At 35.1% G+C, this 17,042-nt stretch overlaps 1 non-coding gene across 1 annotated transcript; it reads left to right on the top strand.

Annotated features, from left to right (window-relative positions):
* Positions 1–12,499: 12,499 nt before the first annotated feature.
* On the top strand, positions 12,500–12,606 carry LOC131169988 (small nucleolar RNA R71). The gene has a single exon (XR_009140932.1). It is a non-coding gene; the product is annotated as a small nucleolar RNA R71 (small nucleolar RNA).
* The last annotated feature ends 4,436 nt before the right edge of the window (positions 12,607–17,042 follow it).

The following is a 17,042-nucleotide window of genomic DNA, read 5'->3' as shown; positions in this document are numbered from 1 at the left end:
GACACTGTGAGCATTGAATGCTCAAACGGGTATAAATAGGGGGAGGGTCCATCAGTTGCTCCTCTATGTCATTTTCAGCACTCTGTTAGCAACTTCAACCTTCTCTCATTTCTTCAAGTTTTTCCGGCACCGATCACGCTCCGATAAGGGTTTTAATCCTTCTATTAGTTAAAACTTCTTTTATTTCATTGAAAATGAGCGTCGCAGAGGGTCAGGGAGCTGCGAGCCTGTCTTCTGTCCACGTTTCGTGGACCTCGGAAGAGGGCGACATAATCAGATTGGGTAGTCAAACCAGCACGGCCCTCATTTCGGTAACCGGTTCGGCTGCCAGACCGAGGCGAGGGGGATCTTTAAGGAGAGACAACTTACCCATTGATGAGTTGCCTTCGGTTCTGAGGGAAATCGATCTGCAATCTATAAGCCAGGAGTACAATATGCGGATCGACTCCTTTGAACTGATCAAATGCCATGGCGATTATCAGGCCGACCATTTCTTTGATGAGGGCAATCTCATCATGGCGTATGAAGAGCAACTGAAGGCTGGGTTCCGTTTTCTGTTGGACGAATTTTATAAGGCCGTCCTAAAATTTCACCATGTCTCGGTAGCCCAAGTACATCCAAACTCCTGGCGGACTTCTAATAGTCTTCTGGGGCCTCTACAGAGCTAAGGAACTGGAACCCATGGCCAAAGTCTTTGCCGAGCTAAATAGGCTCGCCCGCAGGAAGGATGATGAGTTTTGATTCTTCCAAGCTAAGCCCCATTGTTCTCTCTTTACCGATCTCCCCTCTTCATTGAAGAATTGGAGGAATCGGTTCTTCATTTTGAGAAGCAAAATTTGGAACAGCTTTTAGGGCATTCCACGGAGTTGGCAACATCTGGTTGCTCCGATCCCAAAAAAGATCATTCTAAATAAGGACGAAGACGCCATGGTGAAAGAGTTGAAGTCTCAGGCGTCCACCCAGAAGTTCTCTTGCTTTGACGCGGTGATGGCTGAACTGAAGTATTGGATGATGCGGCTAATCACCAATGAAAAATACGAGCTTCAGCTCTCTGACCTCAGCCCTGGTACCTTCTATATCTTTGATCTCTAAACCTTAGCGAACTCGCTGACTTTTCTTTGTGTAGGTATGGCAGGCGGCGATGCTTCAAAAGAGAGCCGAAAGCAAAAGAGGGAGGTCTCTAGGAAGGTACAAGAAATGAAGATCGCTGTGGCATCACAGACGCCAAGGCGAGATTCAGGAGAAGGGCTGGGAGACTCGTCCAGACCTTCGGGACAACCGGTCCCAGAAGTAGAAGTAGCTCCTTCTCCCCCTCGACAAGAAGAGCCACCACCTCCACCTGTTCCTTCTAGTGCAGAAGGTGGGCCTTCCCAGCCTACTGTGAGGACCCAGATCCTTATTCATTCCTTAGAGAAGAACTAATCAGTTTGGGAGAATCCGGGCTTGGCCAAGGTTCTGGGAGCTTCCATCTACCTCCGGGAGGATCGGAACAGGCTGACCCATAGTAGCATCAATGATCTCCTAGCCCAGACGATCAGTTTGAGCATAGAGAGCCTGGTGAACCAGCATATAATCAGAGAAAAGGCTCATCTTCTAAGGCAAAAAATTCTAAAAGCAGTCCAGGATGCAGCTTCTGCCCAAGCCCAACTTTCATCCGCCCATGACTACATTGCTGAAATCGAAGGTCGGATGAAATCCTATGAGGATAAATTTGCCGATCAGGCTCATGAACTTGGGGAAGCTCGGGCGCTCCGAACTACTGATGTTGCTCGCCTTACCGAAGAGATCAGAGTGAAAGAAGAAGAGGCTGTGACGAGGGAAGCTGGTGCCTATGTGAATGCCCACAACGATCTTCTGGCTAAGCTTAAGAGGCGTTACCCCGGGGAAGACTTCTCGTGGATGGTGGATCTGGCTCCTCAAGACGATGAGGAGAGCGAGGAGGAAATCAAGAGAGAGAGAGAGAGAGACTGAGCAAAATGTCAATGTACTTGGAGAACAGGCTGGGGGTGACCCTCTAGCTGAATGACTTGTAACCTTTATTTTGATATGAAATAAAATCCCTTTTGTTCAATTTCTTGATGAGATTGGAAAGTATCCAAATTGTATGAGTTCTTGATTGTTTGAATGTATTAGGACATCAAACTTAAAAGCGATTATTAATCTAAGTATAAGAGGTCAGAAGAACATTGTAACCATGAGATCGGCCTAAGCCGAGACCAAACACCGGATAGAACTTTAGATCATTAAAATTGGAAACTTGATTTAAACACTTAAGATTGGAAACACCATTAAGTCGGACTGAAACGTTAACTTTATTAAACGATTTTCCACAATATTTATAAAGGAGACATCGAAAATAAGATTGGATGGCACGGAGACTTGATATTGGTTTGATCTCTTTTGAGGAGAGATCGGAAATGAGATTGGATGGCATGGAGACCTGATATTGATGTGATCTCCTTTGTTGAGAGATCGGAAATGAGATTGGATGGCATGGGGACCTGATATTGGTGTGATCTCCTTTGTTGAGAGATCGGAAAGCATTCGATTAGATGCAGGATCGGTTTATTTCCTAATCAAGTTACTTGTAACCGAAGAATATTAGTTAGAGGTCGATTTTCGAAGTTCATTGACTTCGGTGATCGACCAAAATATAGTGTCGACACTACCCATTGTGAATTTTAGAATCTATCTTCGAGGAAGATGATTGGCAATGCTGAGGAACGAAATGGTCTTTATTACTTCACCGGTTCTCCTTTGAAGTCTGGTATTCGTGAAATATTTTTCATATCCACCATTTCCAATTCTGATGTCATCCTATGGCACAAATGCCTTGGTCATCCTAGTTTTCATTATCTAAAATACTTATATACAAAAATGTTGGTCAATAAAGATCTTTCTTTATTCCAGTGGAGTCTTGTATCTATGCAAAACAACCAAGGAATAATTATCCTGGTCATTCCTAAAAATCTTCAAAACCTTTTCATCTTATCCACAGTGATATTTGGGGGCCAACAAGATCCTCTAATATCACAAGATCAAGATGGTTCATTACTTTCATTGATGACCACACTCGCGTATGTTGGGTGTATCTTTTAAAAGACAAATATGAAGCTAGGTCCATTTTCAAACAATTTCACAAAATGGTCAAAAATCTATTCCAATCATTTATTCAGATTCTTAGAACAGATAATGGGAGAGAATATGTTACACATGATCTTAACGATTATTTTATTGAGCATGGTATTTTTCATCAAACTTCATGCGCTTATACTCCTCAACAAAACGGAGTAGCCGAAATAAAAAATCGTCATCTTTTAGAAGTTTCACGTGCCCTTATGTTTACTTCTAATGTCTCACATTGTTTTTGGGGAGAGACTGTATTAACTTCTGCATACCTCATTAATCGGTTTCCTTCAAAAACTCTTCACTTTAACACTCCCTCTTTGAGTTTGTTACTCTTGTAGCCAATCTTGATTGGGAGTTGTACCAGATGGACGTCAAGAATGCATTTCTTAACGGTGATTTGGAGGAAGAAGTTTTCATGAAATTACCTCATGGATTTGAAAGAGATAAAGAACCAGGTATCGTTTACAAGTTAAAAAAATCGATCTATGGGTTGAAGCAATCCCCACGAGCCTAGTTCACTGATGGGTGTCGAATCCACCAGAAATTAAATTAACTGAAATCACTAATTATGAAATATTTTCTGCAGTAAATGGTAAATTCAGGTCGAACCCTAGAGATTGAATTATTAAATTTTATGCACTTGTGTAATGAAAAACGGAAGAGACAAATATTGGGGGGGGGGGGGGGTTTGCAACACAAAATTAGAAGAAATCAGAAATTCAAGAACTAAATATGAAAATCTCAATTTAAACAAACCTCAGTCCAAGGTAATTCTCATTCCAATGCATTGATTTGATCACAGACAAAACAAATACAATTATCTCTTATTGAATACTTAACGTAGATTTACCAAACAACGAGGTAAACCCCTGACTTCCCTATACTCATCAATTCGAGCCCAGCACTCTTATTGACTCTAATTATTAATTGAGTTGGTATTAAGTAATCCTCATCAAATTAATAACTGCTTTAAGAAAAGGAAGTAGTTAAGCTGAACAACAATTTATGAAGCATAAATCATTTAATTCACCCTATTGTTTCCTTAGGTTATTATCGAAAACTGGGATCATAATCAATAAAACCTAATTGCTACTCTTGTTCAATCTTACATAACAATTACGGATTATGAAGATGTACTAGTAATTGATCTTATTAAACAATTAACTAATAGGCATTTTTAGCAAATCATTCAATAGATCAAAGACAAAGAAATCATAAAACAATAGATATTCAAAAAGACATAAATTAAATTAAGAACCTGGTCTCACAAATTAAGAAAAAGAACTTAAATCCCTTAAATTGAATTAAAAACTTAGCCACTCATGTTCATGGCTTACAGAAAAATAAAGAAAAGAAATCTAAAGCATGAATGGAGAATGAAAGTCATTCTGATGTCGAGAGAGGCTCTGAATTTCGGATCCCCTTTTGTGCGAATGCAGTCTCTTTTATTTATAATAAATGGCCTAGGGTTAGGTTTTTAGAGTCTCTGTCAAAACTGCAACTGGAGCAAAATCAGGAAACTGACTGTTAACGGATACATGGCCCGTGTAACTTACTGGAGCTGAATGGGCATGTTTCGTATTGGCACAGAAAGTTACACGGGTCTCCAGGATTTACACGGGTCAAATTACACGGCCCGTGTACTTTGTTTTTTCCTCGGTTCTCTGGATTTCTTCTGGCAGAAAGTTACACAAGTCTCCAGGATTTACACAGGTCAAATTACACGGCCCGTGTACTTCGTATCAATAATGCTTCTCAATCCTTCTGTAACACCCCTATGTTCGGTAGTGCGTTCTACTGCTCCAGTGACCAGTGTTGTCCTGACAGCTAGAATGCCTAGAACTACACTTCGATATGAGTGAGGAGACATAAAATAATGAAATACAAGAAAAGAAAATACAAGAAAAACAAAGGAAAAATAATAGCAAAGAAATGTAACCAAGTTAAGCGAGCCGAGAACCCTAGCGATGGGTGACTGCACCGGGAAGTCGCAGCGTGGACCGTTGACTAGCCCTGGACCGCGGGGAGCCCTGGAAAATATTTTTAAGAATTAAATAGACATCTATTGAAGTATAAATATTATTAGAAATATCAGAAAAAAATGAATTAATTAGTACAAAGAAAAGTGAGAAATCGAGAAAACGATAAAACTCGGTGTTACCGAAAAATCGGGAATGCAACCCGAACAGGGGCATTGTGGTTATTTGACACCCCGAGTTATCTTTTGACCTAAATTTCCATTAAAAATAAATGATGTTACACTTGGAAAATGTCATGAAAAATTAAATTGGTGGTACATAGTTTAAATAGCAAAAATTAGGAGTTAAATGTGGGAATATGAAAACTTTAGAATATTAAATGTTTAATCTAAGTTAGTGGTCCACTAACTCAATTAAGTGGCCATATAATCAGCATATTTTGGGCAGATTGCTCATCTTCTTCAACATTGCAAAAACCAGCCGTGAGCCTCCATTGAAGAACCTCCATGGCCATCCATGGCCAAGCTCCATGCAACCATGATTTAGCCATATTTTTTCACTAGCTTCCTTCACAAAAACTGTTCTACACCACTTGGGCAGTAGATAGGCAGTAAGAAGATCAAGTTTAGTCAAGGTTTTAAAGAGTTTCCAAAGTGGTAAGTTTGTGTTTTTGGTTATTGCTTCATTAAAGTTTGTGAGGAGGTTATGGGTACTTGAATTGTGGAAAGAATTTTGGAGTTTGATGTTCTAAGGGAGATTTTTATTTTTGGCAGCCATGGAAACTCCTTAAGGGCAGTTTATTCTTGCTTGTAAGTGGTAGATTAAAGGGTTGATTAAGTGTTTATGTGTGTAGGAATTTATTTGAGTGATGTATATTAAGTATATGTAAATGTGTACTTGAATTTAGAAGCTTGGAAATTAATGGAGTGTGATGTATGAATCGGCAGCTTGATTTGGTGAACCATAAAAATGTTATTTCATATTTAGTTTATGGAATATTAATATTGAATTGTTATAGTTGTTATGGCAGCTTGGGTATATGTATGATGGTGTGAGGTTGGACATGTAAATGAGCTAGGTTAGGTGATTGAATTGTTGTAATTTGAGCTTGAAAAATTCTGTACTAAATGGTGCATATTGAGTGTGATTGTAAGCTGCCAAAATGACCAACAACATGTTGTGAAATGTGTTTAGGTTATGGTACAAATCAGAATTGGCATGAGTGTGTCATTTGGTAAGTGTTAAATGTATCATTTGATGAGTGATGGACAATGAGCAATAGGGCAGTGTGTGTTTTGGCTTAGAACCTTAAGTGTGTGGCTCCAATTGTTATGAAACCAATTGGAGGTGAAACTAGGCACAAAATGTGCCAACTTTCATGAAGGAAGCTTATCAAAATTCTGCTTGTAAGGTAACTTGAAAAATGACCAAATCCGAATTAGTGTAATTAAGGCTTGAAAATTGACCATTTGGGCAGCAGTTAGTGTTTAGGCCATAACTCACTCAAAACAGGTCCAATTGACCTGAAATTTTGACCATGAATAGTTAAGACATATATATACAAGTCTTATGAAGACACCAAAGCCCAGAAATGACCATAAACAAGTCAAATAGCTTGCACAAATTTGGGTCCAAAAACTGGCCGAAGCTAAAATGACCTAAAGTGACTAATTTTGATGTATTTTGACCAGGAATAGTAAAATGACCATAACTTGGTATAGTAAACTCAGAATGACCTGAAATTTTACCCTGCGTGCAATAAGACATAGATCTACAAGTTTGTAGTTTTGACAGAAACCCGAAAACCGAGAGAACTAGGTTGTCCGGCTAGGTCAAACTAGTATCCCGGAATCCAGCAAATTGCAAGAAAACGCAATATACATGGAAATGAATTGGGTAACATATACTAACCCTAAAAGACTATTGAATGTGACATATTGGTAACATTAAAACTTAATTCACCTAGAATGCATCGAAGGTCGACATCTTAGGTTGACTAAGGAAATAATATAATTCAGTGAATTAATTATCGAGCATTATCGTTAGAGCCAGTTTAAATGAGTACTGAAACACTTCAAATTGTGTTTCTCAGTTAGCAAAGACTCAGGGAAAGGGAAGGAAACACTGAGTCAAGGCCAGGAGACAGTTATCAGAGGTTTGTGCACAACAGTTATTTCTTTTGAATTTTTCAATTGAAATAAATTATGATTATTGAAAAATAAATTATGATTATTTGTATGTTATTGTTTTAAATTGTGTTTGTGCACAATAATTATTTCTTTTGAATTTTTCAATTGAAATAAATTATGATTATTGAAAAATAAATTATGATTATTTTTATATTATTGTTTTAAATTGTGTTTGTGCACAATAATTATTTCTTTTGAATTTTTCAATTGAAATAAATTATGATTATTGAAAAATAAATTATGATTATTTGTATGTTATTGTTTTAAATTGTGTTTGTGCACAATAATTATTTCTTTTGAATTATTCAATTGAAATAAATTATAATTATTGAAAAATAAATTATGATTATTTTTATATTATTGTTTTAAATTGTGTTTGTGCACAACAGTTATTTCTTTTGAATTTTTCAATTGAAATAAATTATGACTATTTATATATTATTGTTCTCAATTATGGAAATGTGTTTGAATGGATACTTATTGCTTGAAAAGCATTATAAATGGTTTGAAACTGTGGAAAAATTTATTTAGTGTGATTTGTGAAAATTGAAGTTAATTATGAATTGTGTTGCCATTTTGTGAATAAAATCATGACTTTGGAAATTTATTGGATTCTCACGAATCATTTGAATAAAATGTTTGGAATTGATTTTGTGTTCACACTTAGTATGACAGTATCACATTATTCCTCCTCCATTTATGGGGTTGAGATCATTTATTTTCCTCCCTCTCTGGCTTGCCAGTTGAGGTTGAGATCGGAAGAGTACTCATTATATAGCTAGCTTCCTCCTTCATTGATTTTGATTAGTGGGGTTATAGATTATTTTGTCGTGGTGTACAACATGGCATTGATCGGAAACTTTGTGTCATGGCTTAAGTTGTGTATGAATTGGCAACACTGTATTTGTTAAATTATTTGACTCAAAATTTTTCTATAATGAGCTTTGATAATTTGTGAAATGTAATTGTGCAGCATTTAAATGGTATTATTGATTGGCAAAACTGTATTCTTCAGTTATTTGATTAAATGGTATTATTGACTGGCAAAACTGTATTGTTCAATTATTTGATCAAATTGTGTTATTGATTGGCAAAACTGTATTATTCAGTTATTTGATCAAATGGTGTTATATGAACTTGTAAATTGTAAAATGGAATTGTGAATTATTTGATTTGTGAATTGTCAATAAAAGATTTATATATCGCATTTCAAATTGTTATTGTGCACCACTGAGTAAATTTTACTCAGCGATAGCTTTTCATTGCTGTCGTAGGTAGACAGACTGACAGGGCAGCAGACTAGGCTGCTAGTACTACACTGAGAGATCATCGGGTATATTTAGTATACCATAGTTTGCATTTTATATTGTAATGTATGTTCACTGTATGTATATAGTGTTCTTGGTTTTGAGCAGTTGTAAATTAAAATTGTACATTGAAGTTGTAAAATAAATTGTAAATTATTTTGGGCTTATAAAATTTATACTATATTTCTTTTATCTCAGCCTTTGGAAATATTGAAAAATTATTGTGGATTTGAGTTGAGAAAAATATTGAGTTGATCAAATATTGGAGTTGAGATTGAGAAATATATTTGAAGTGCTTTTTACAGGTTTTTGAAGAACTGCTTTATTCAAAATACAAATGGCACTCTGCCAAAATTTTTATAGAAATTATTATTTCTTCAAAGGTGTCAGCTGTTTCACTTCAGTTCAAAAATTTTTTTAACACCTGTAAATAGTGCTCACCACTGTAAAAAGAAGTAAGAAAAGTTTTAAAATATCTTGTAGTATATTTAATGGGTTATCAGTAGACGAAGTTGATAATTCATTAGGTATACTACGGGATCATGTCATGCCTTACAGAGGGGTAGGGTGTGACACCTTCGACCTTTACAAGCTTCCTTCCACACTATATTGCTCCGGAACTTCACCAAAATCTTGAAAAATACAGCAAGAGTCAAATTTCTCCATTTAACACAATTATTTCAACATCTCTCTAAACATATGCCTAATAGATAACTATACTTAACTAACTGAATTAAATATAAAAATACATTAAAAACACTAAATGTGATGGGAGTAAAATTAATAAATTATGCACTTATCAAATTCTCCCACACTTATTCCATACTTGTCCTCAAGCATGACTTAAACTCTCAATCAACACTACTTAGAAATTCCTTAACTTCACCCTATCACGACATTCTCTAACAAAAGATTAAAAGTTTGAAAGAAGAGGCAAGTAAGGTAATAACCATCACAACAAATTCTATCAACACCATACCAATATATCAACAATTTTTCAACATAAAACAATAGGCTTGAAATCAATTAAGCTCACACAATTAAAGTTCCACAAAATTTTAAGTCAATACATACCAAAACACAAGGCTAATTTATTAAGGCACAACAATTATAGCTCTTTGCAAATCTTAGGGGAGATAGAAATGGGCTTCCTTTTTTTTTTTTTTTTTTCAAAATTGGAACTTCTCTCTAGTCACAGTTGCTTTTAACTGTCACATTTAGAAAAGTACATTGCTCATATCCTAGCTAGCTTTTGGCCTGAGAATTGACATGGGGTTCATGAAGACCCCTGGTTAGTTTGCTTAACTAAAATAGCGGAGCAATTTTCAAATTCAACCTTTTATTTCTCCCAATTTATGCATCTACATATTATAAAGTGCCTTGATAGATTAAACAAAGTTTTGAAATATGCATGACACTAGTTTAAAGCATACATAACTAATCATTTCACCATTAAATCAAGCCTAAATGATTTATGCAGGAAAAAAATTCTCTATGGTGTGGAGAAGAGGAAAAATCCATCATTAAAGATACTATTACCTTATCTAAAATTTCAAAAATTCAATCTAAAATAGAAAAGTCATTTCAAGGACAAAGCACTTCTCTCCAAGAGTTAATAAAGAATCATGAATCAAGCTTATGAGAACAAATTTTATTTTATTTTATTTATATTTTTATTTATATTTATTATTATTTATTTATTATTATTATTTTTTTTTAATAATTAAAAAAATTGTAGCAATAAATTTCTCTTCCCCCACATTTAAAATTTATATTGTCCCCAATGTAAAGCCCAAATGCAAAAGAAAAGAAAAAAAAATGCTAGAAAATAAAATAAAACAAGGGAAAGAAAAAAATCTAATTGTGGCTAACAAGCCATCTATGGGTTGCCTCCCAAGAAGCGCTTTTGTTTATCGTCGTTAGCTCGACATAGCAAAGCTCCTTAATCCATTGAATGCTCCTGAAACCCCTCATAAAATAGCTTGAGTTCATGACCATTGACCTTGAACACTTTGTTAGTTCCTAAACTTTGAATTTCAACTGCACCATAAGGAACCACATTAGTAACAACAAAAGGGTCTAATCCAACCAGAACGCAACTTACCAAGCGTCAGCTTCAATATGAAATTATACAATAAAACTTTTTGCCCAATCACAAACTGCTTCCTTAGTTTGTCATGGAATGCCTTTGTCTTTTCTTTACAGATCTTAGAATTTTCAATAGCCTTAAGGCGAATTTCCTCTAATTCATGCAATTGTGATTTTCTTTCTAACTCATCCTCCATGCTTAACTCAAAACAAATGTATCAACAATATTAATAGAAAAGACAGAATGATCATCAGCAGGATACTTTATGGCATCAAAGATATTAAATTTGACAGTCTCTCCATCAAACTCCATAGTTAAGGTACCCTCATCCACATCAATTTTTGTCTTGGCAGTTTTTAGGAAAGGTCTTCCAAACAAAATCAAAGTTGACTTTGATGTGGGAATACTATCATCCTCCATATCCAGAATGTAAAAATTTGCAGGAAAAATCAATCCTCCAACCTGCACCAACACATCCTCAACTACTCCCAATGGGTAAGCATTAGAATGATCAGCTAACTGAATAATGACACTGATTTCTTTCAAAGGACCCAAATTCAAAGTTTGGAAAACTGAATTTGACATAACATTAATAGATGCTCCTAAATCTGCCATTGCATGTTCAAATTTAGAATTACCTATTCTGCAGGGAATAGAAAATGAACCTGGATCCTTACACTTAGGGGGTAATTTTTGCTGAATTAATGCCGATACATTTTCCCCCATACTGATCTTCTCATTATTCCTCAACTTGCGCTTTGTAGTGCATAGCTCCTTAAGGAATTTAGCATACTTGGAAACTTTTTTGATCGCATCAAGTAAAGGTATATTGACCTTTACCTTTCTGAAAGTCTCCAAAAAATTTCTTTCTCTTGTTCTTCTTTCTTATTTTTAGCCAACCTGCATGGGAATGGAGGAAGAACAAAATTATTAAGCTTATTCAGTTTAGGTTTAGTATTTACCTCAACTTTAGGAACTTCAGACTCTTTTGCTCCTTGCTTCTTCTTTTTCATTGACTCATGTGGAGTCTGATTATCAACTTCTTTCCCACTCTGTAACAGTATCGCACTCGCATTTTCTCTGGGGTTCATAACTATTTGTGATGGAAGCTTTCTAGAACCTTGAGCTTCCAGCTTACTTACAGACGAGGCTAACTGACTAATCTGTCTCTCTATGTTTTGAATGCTATTTCTGGTCTCCTATTGAAACTATTGTGTATTGTTAGCCAAAGCCTTAATAATTTCATCAAGTGACATACCCTGATTTGAGGGAGGCGGAGGTGGAGGCGGTTGTGGTTGATTCACTTGTGGTTTTTGCTGTTGGTATCGGTTTTGCACCGGTTGATTCCAATAACTCAAATTGGGATGATCTCGCCATCCTGGATTATAAGTATTCGAATAGGGATCATACCTGTGTTGTGGCTGCCCATAATGTCCTACTGCATTAGCATATTGCATTGATTCATCCTCTTGTAATGCAGGACACATGTCAGTAGCATGACCCGAACTCGAACAAATTCTACATACCTTAACAGTTTGCATTTTTCCTACAGCCAATTGCCTCACTAAAGAAGTTAAATCAGAAATTTATTTCTCAAGGTTAGATGTACTTACCTCATTAACCTTCATGGGTGAGTGATCCATTCTCATTCCAAACTGCTGAGAATTTGCTGCCATGTTAGCAATCAGCCTCCTTGCTTCATCTGGTGTCTTGTCAACCAAAGCTCCTCCACTAGCAACATCTATCATACTACGATCCATTGGTAGAAGTCCCTCATAGAAATACTGAATCAATAGCTGCTCACTTATTTGATGATGGGGACAGCTTGCACACAGCTTCTTAAATCTCTCCCAATACTCGTACAAACTCTCTCCATTGTACTGCCGGATGCCACAAATTTCTTTTCTTATATTGGCAGCATGGGAAATACTTCTCCTGAAATACCTACTTCATCCCATTCCATGAGTTGACAGATCCAGACGGAAGGTAATACAACCAATCCTTAGCTGTGCCCTCCAATGAGAAAGGAAAAGCTCGAAGCTTAATTTGATCTTCTGAAACTCCTTGAGGTTTCATGCTGGAACACACAACATGAAATTCTTTTAAATACTTATGTGGATCCTCACCTGCAAGACCATGAAACTTAGGTAACAAATGGATTAGTCCAGATTTCAACTCAAAAGCAACATTTAAAGTAGGGTATTGAATACACAAAGGCTGTTGGTTTAGATCATGAGCAGCCAACTCTTTCAAATTTCTAGCAGCCATGGTTTCATTTTCGAAATTTAAATTCGAATTCGAATATGAACTTAACTCCTTTGGAGATTGGACTCCTTCAGATGTACTTGGAATCAGCCTACCTTGCTTAACCAAATTTCTCAACTGTTTAGCTATTTTTTCTACTTGTAGATCAAAGATCAACTCACCAGATTGAGAAGTTCTTATCATAAACAAAAAGAAATCAAAGTAAAAACAGAAAAATGCTTCAAAACCCTAGAAAACAATAGAATTTGGCCTCAAGATGGTAGGGCCAAAGAATCTTACGGATTCATTGGTCTTGATTAGTAACAAAATATCCTAACACCAAAAATACGAATTCCAATAAGTTTCAGTCCCTGGCAACGGTGCTAAAATTCTTGATGGGTGTCGAATCCACCAGAAATTAAATTAACTGAAATCACCAATTATGAAATATTTTCTACAGTAAATGGTAAATCCAGGTTGAACCCTAGAGACTGAATTATTAAATTTCGTGTACTTGTGTAATGGAAAATGGAAAAGACAAAGATTGGGGGGGGGGTTTATAACACAAAATCAGAAGAAATAAAAAATTCAAGAACTAAATATGAAAATCTCAATTTAAACAAACTTTAGTCCAAGGTAATTGTCATTCCAATGTATTGATTTTATCATAGACAAAACAAATACAATTATCTCTTATTGAATACTTAACGTAGATTTACCAAACAGCGAGGTAAATCCTGACTTCCCTAAACTCATCAATTCGAGCCCAGCACTGTTATTGACTGTAATTATTAACTGAGTTGGTATTAAGCAATCCTCATTAAATTAATAACTGCTTTAAGAAAAGGAAGTAGTTAAGCTGAACAACAATTTATGAAGCATAAATCATTTAATCCACCCTATTGTTTCCTTAGGTTATTATCGAAAACTGGGATCATAATCAATAAAACCTAATTGCTACTCTTGTTCAATCTTACACAACAATTATGGATTATGAAGATGAATTAGCTATTGATCTCATTAAACATTTAACTAATAGGCCGTTTTAGCAAATCATTCAATAGATCAAAGACAAAGAAATTAAAAAACAATAGATATTTAAAAAGACATAAATTAAATTAGGAACCTGGTCTCACAAATCAAGCAAAAGAACTTGAATTCCTTAAACTGAATTAAAAACTTAGCCACTCATGTTCATGGCTTACAGAAAAATAAAGAAAAAAAAAACCTAAAGCGTGAATGGAGAATGAAAGTCTTTCTGATGTCGAGAGAGGCTCTGAATTTCGGATCCCCTTTTGTGCAGCTGCTGTCTCTTCTATTTATAATAAATGGTATAGGGTTAGGTTTTTAGAGTCTCTGTTAAAAACTGTAACTGGAGCAAAATCAGGAAACTGAATGTCGATGGACACACGGCCAGTGTATCACTACACAGCCCAGGGCCATGTAACTTACTGGAGCTGAATGGGCATGTTTCGTATTGGCACAGAAAGTTACACGGGTCTCTAAGATTTACATGGGTCAACTTACATGGCCCGTGTACTTTGTTTCTTCCTCGATTCTCTGGATTTCTTCTAGCAGAAAGTTACACGGGTCTCTAGGATTTACACGGGTCAAATTACACGGCCTGTGTACTTCGTATCAACAATGCTTGTTAATCCTTCGACCTTTCTAAACTTCCTTCCACACTATATTGCTCCAGAACTTCACCAAAACCCTGAAAAATACAACAAGAGTCAAATTTCTCCATTTAACACAATTATTTCAACAACTCTCTAAATATATGCTTAATAGATAACTATACTTAACCAACTGAATTAAACATAGAAATACATTAAAAACACTAAATGTAATAGGAGTAAAATTAATAAATTATGCACTTATCACTGGGTTTAATAGTGCTATGATCAAGTTTGGCTACAAGCAAGGGCAAGCTAAACACACCTTGTTTGTAAAGCAAGCAGATGATGCCAGAAAATCAATTCTAATAGTTTATGTTGATGATATAGTAATAACTGGAGATGACACTCAAGGGATTAAAAAGTTCAAGAGATGCTTACAAGCTGAATTTCACATTAAAGATCTTGGGAAGCTACAATACTTCCTTGGAATGGAAATTGCGAGGAGTAAACATGGTATTTTTATTTGTCAAAGGAAATATATTCTCGATCTCCTTAAGGAATGTGGAAAACTTGGGAGCAAACCTATCGGAACTCCTCTTGAGTGAAATTGGAGACACAAGCTAACTGATAATGATCCTCCAGAGGACATGAAGATTTATCAACAATTGGTAGGGAAGCTAATATATTTGTCACTTACAAGACTGGATATAGCTTATAGTGTAAGTGTTGTGAGCCAATTTATGCACTCTCCTACAAAGAGACACCTTGAAGCAGTAAACTAAATTATGAGGTATCTAAAAGGAACACCAGGAAAAGGTTTGTTTTTTAAGAAGAATGAACGAAGAGATGTTGAAGGATTTGCAGATTCAGACTGGGCAGGTTCAATTGACACAAAGTCTACCATTGGGTATTGTACTAAAATATGGGGAAATGTAGTGACATGGAGGAGCAAAAAGTAAACTGTGGTGGCAAGAAGTAGTGCAGAAGCAGAATATAGAGCAATTGCTCAAGGGACTTGTGAATTAATTTGGATAGAAAGATTGCTAACAGAATTGGGGATTCCTATATAAGGTCCAATAAAGTTACATAGTGATAGCAAATTTGCTATAGGCATTGTTAAAATTCCTATTCAACATGATAGAATGAAACATGTGAGGATTGATAGGAATTTCATCAAATCAGAAATTGAGAAAGGTTCAATTAGCTTACAATATATTCCCACGAAACTACAAGAAGCAGACGAACTAACAAAGGCATTGCTGAAATCAAGTTTCGAGTCTAATATAGGCAAACTGGGAATGATTGATATCTATTCACCAGTTTGAGAGGGAGTGTTGGAAAGGAAAGAAAAATCCCAGATTTTTTGGAGTCAAATTTTCATTGATTATGTTCAGAATTTGCTCCTAAAATCAAGTCTGTACAAATCAAACTCCTAGAATTACGTTGTATATTTTTAGTAGTTTTATTCCCATATATTGTAAATGCATTGTAAATATTTTATACAGTGAGAGAGAATAAAAAAATAGAATTTCTTAAAGCTCTTTTACTTTCATAATCTAATATGCTTGATTATAACACTAACATCACTAATTTTTCCTTCAAATTCTCTATTGTAAAGTTAATTAACAGCTGACAATGCTTCCAGTGTCTCAATCCACTAGCAAGTTCTCTGTTAAGTCCATTCTGTTCTGTTAGTTAATACATCAGGTGCATTCAAACCAATGCCAAAACAATAGGATTTATCAACTTTCAGAAAAGAGTGCACATATGGATCTTTGGATGATGGATCAAAACTTGCAACCTAGTTCAAGAAAAAGTTGATTGGATCCATGAGAACCTCCTTGAGTAAATCGAAGAAAGTGGGGATGTTGCGTACATGGTTGATCAAAACTTTCTTTTAGATCAGTAAGGTATCAAAGAAATCTAAGAGGGCTGAATAATTGGCAGTTTTGAAAGCTTTATGAAGATTCTATGAGTAACATTTTATCTCTTGTGATTGAATATTGATATTCAACAACTCCAATATTATATTTTCATTAATTATGAATTTTTTTTTCTTTTTTTTAATTGTTTTGCCTTATTTACTGCAAAATTAGATTCATTTTTTTATCACCTTAAGAACGACTAATTATAAAATAAAATTTACTTAAAAAGTAGCCCCAATGAAAATGAAAAACATAGACAAAACATAGTATAATTACACTACCAATTAGCTTCAATTCAATGGTACTATAATTATTTTTATGATTGTGAAATTTTGAATTTGAATCATAATTAAAACTAATTAAAAAAAATTACTCGCATATAATAATACTTTTTTTATTAATAATTTTCAGACATTCCTTTAGCATGATAAATTTTCAAACATTAATTACAAATGATTAATTACTTGCTGACCTTTATTCCCCACCAAAAAATCAGTAAACAAAAACATAACATGCATATATATATATATATATATATATATATATATATATATATATATA

Source organism: Hevea brasiliensis, chromosome 10 (genome assembly GCF_030052815.1).
Source record: "Hevea brasiliensis isolate MT/VB/25A 57/8 chromosome 10, ASM3005281v1, whole genome shotgun sequence".
Lineage (NCBI taxonomy): Eukaryota > Viridiplantae > Streptophyta > Magnoliopsida > Malpighiales > Euphorbiaceae > Hevea > Hevea brasiliensis.
Note: the sequence above shows the minus strand (reverse complement) of the source record. Positions and strands in the feature narration are given on the sequence as shown.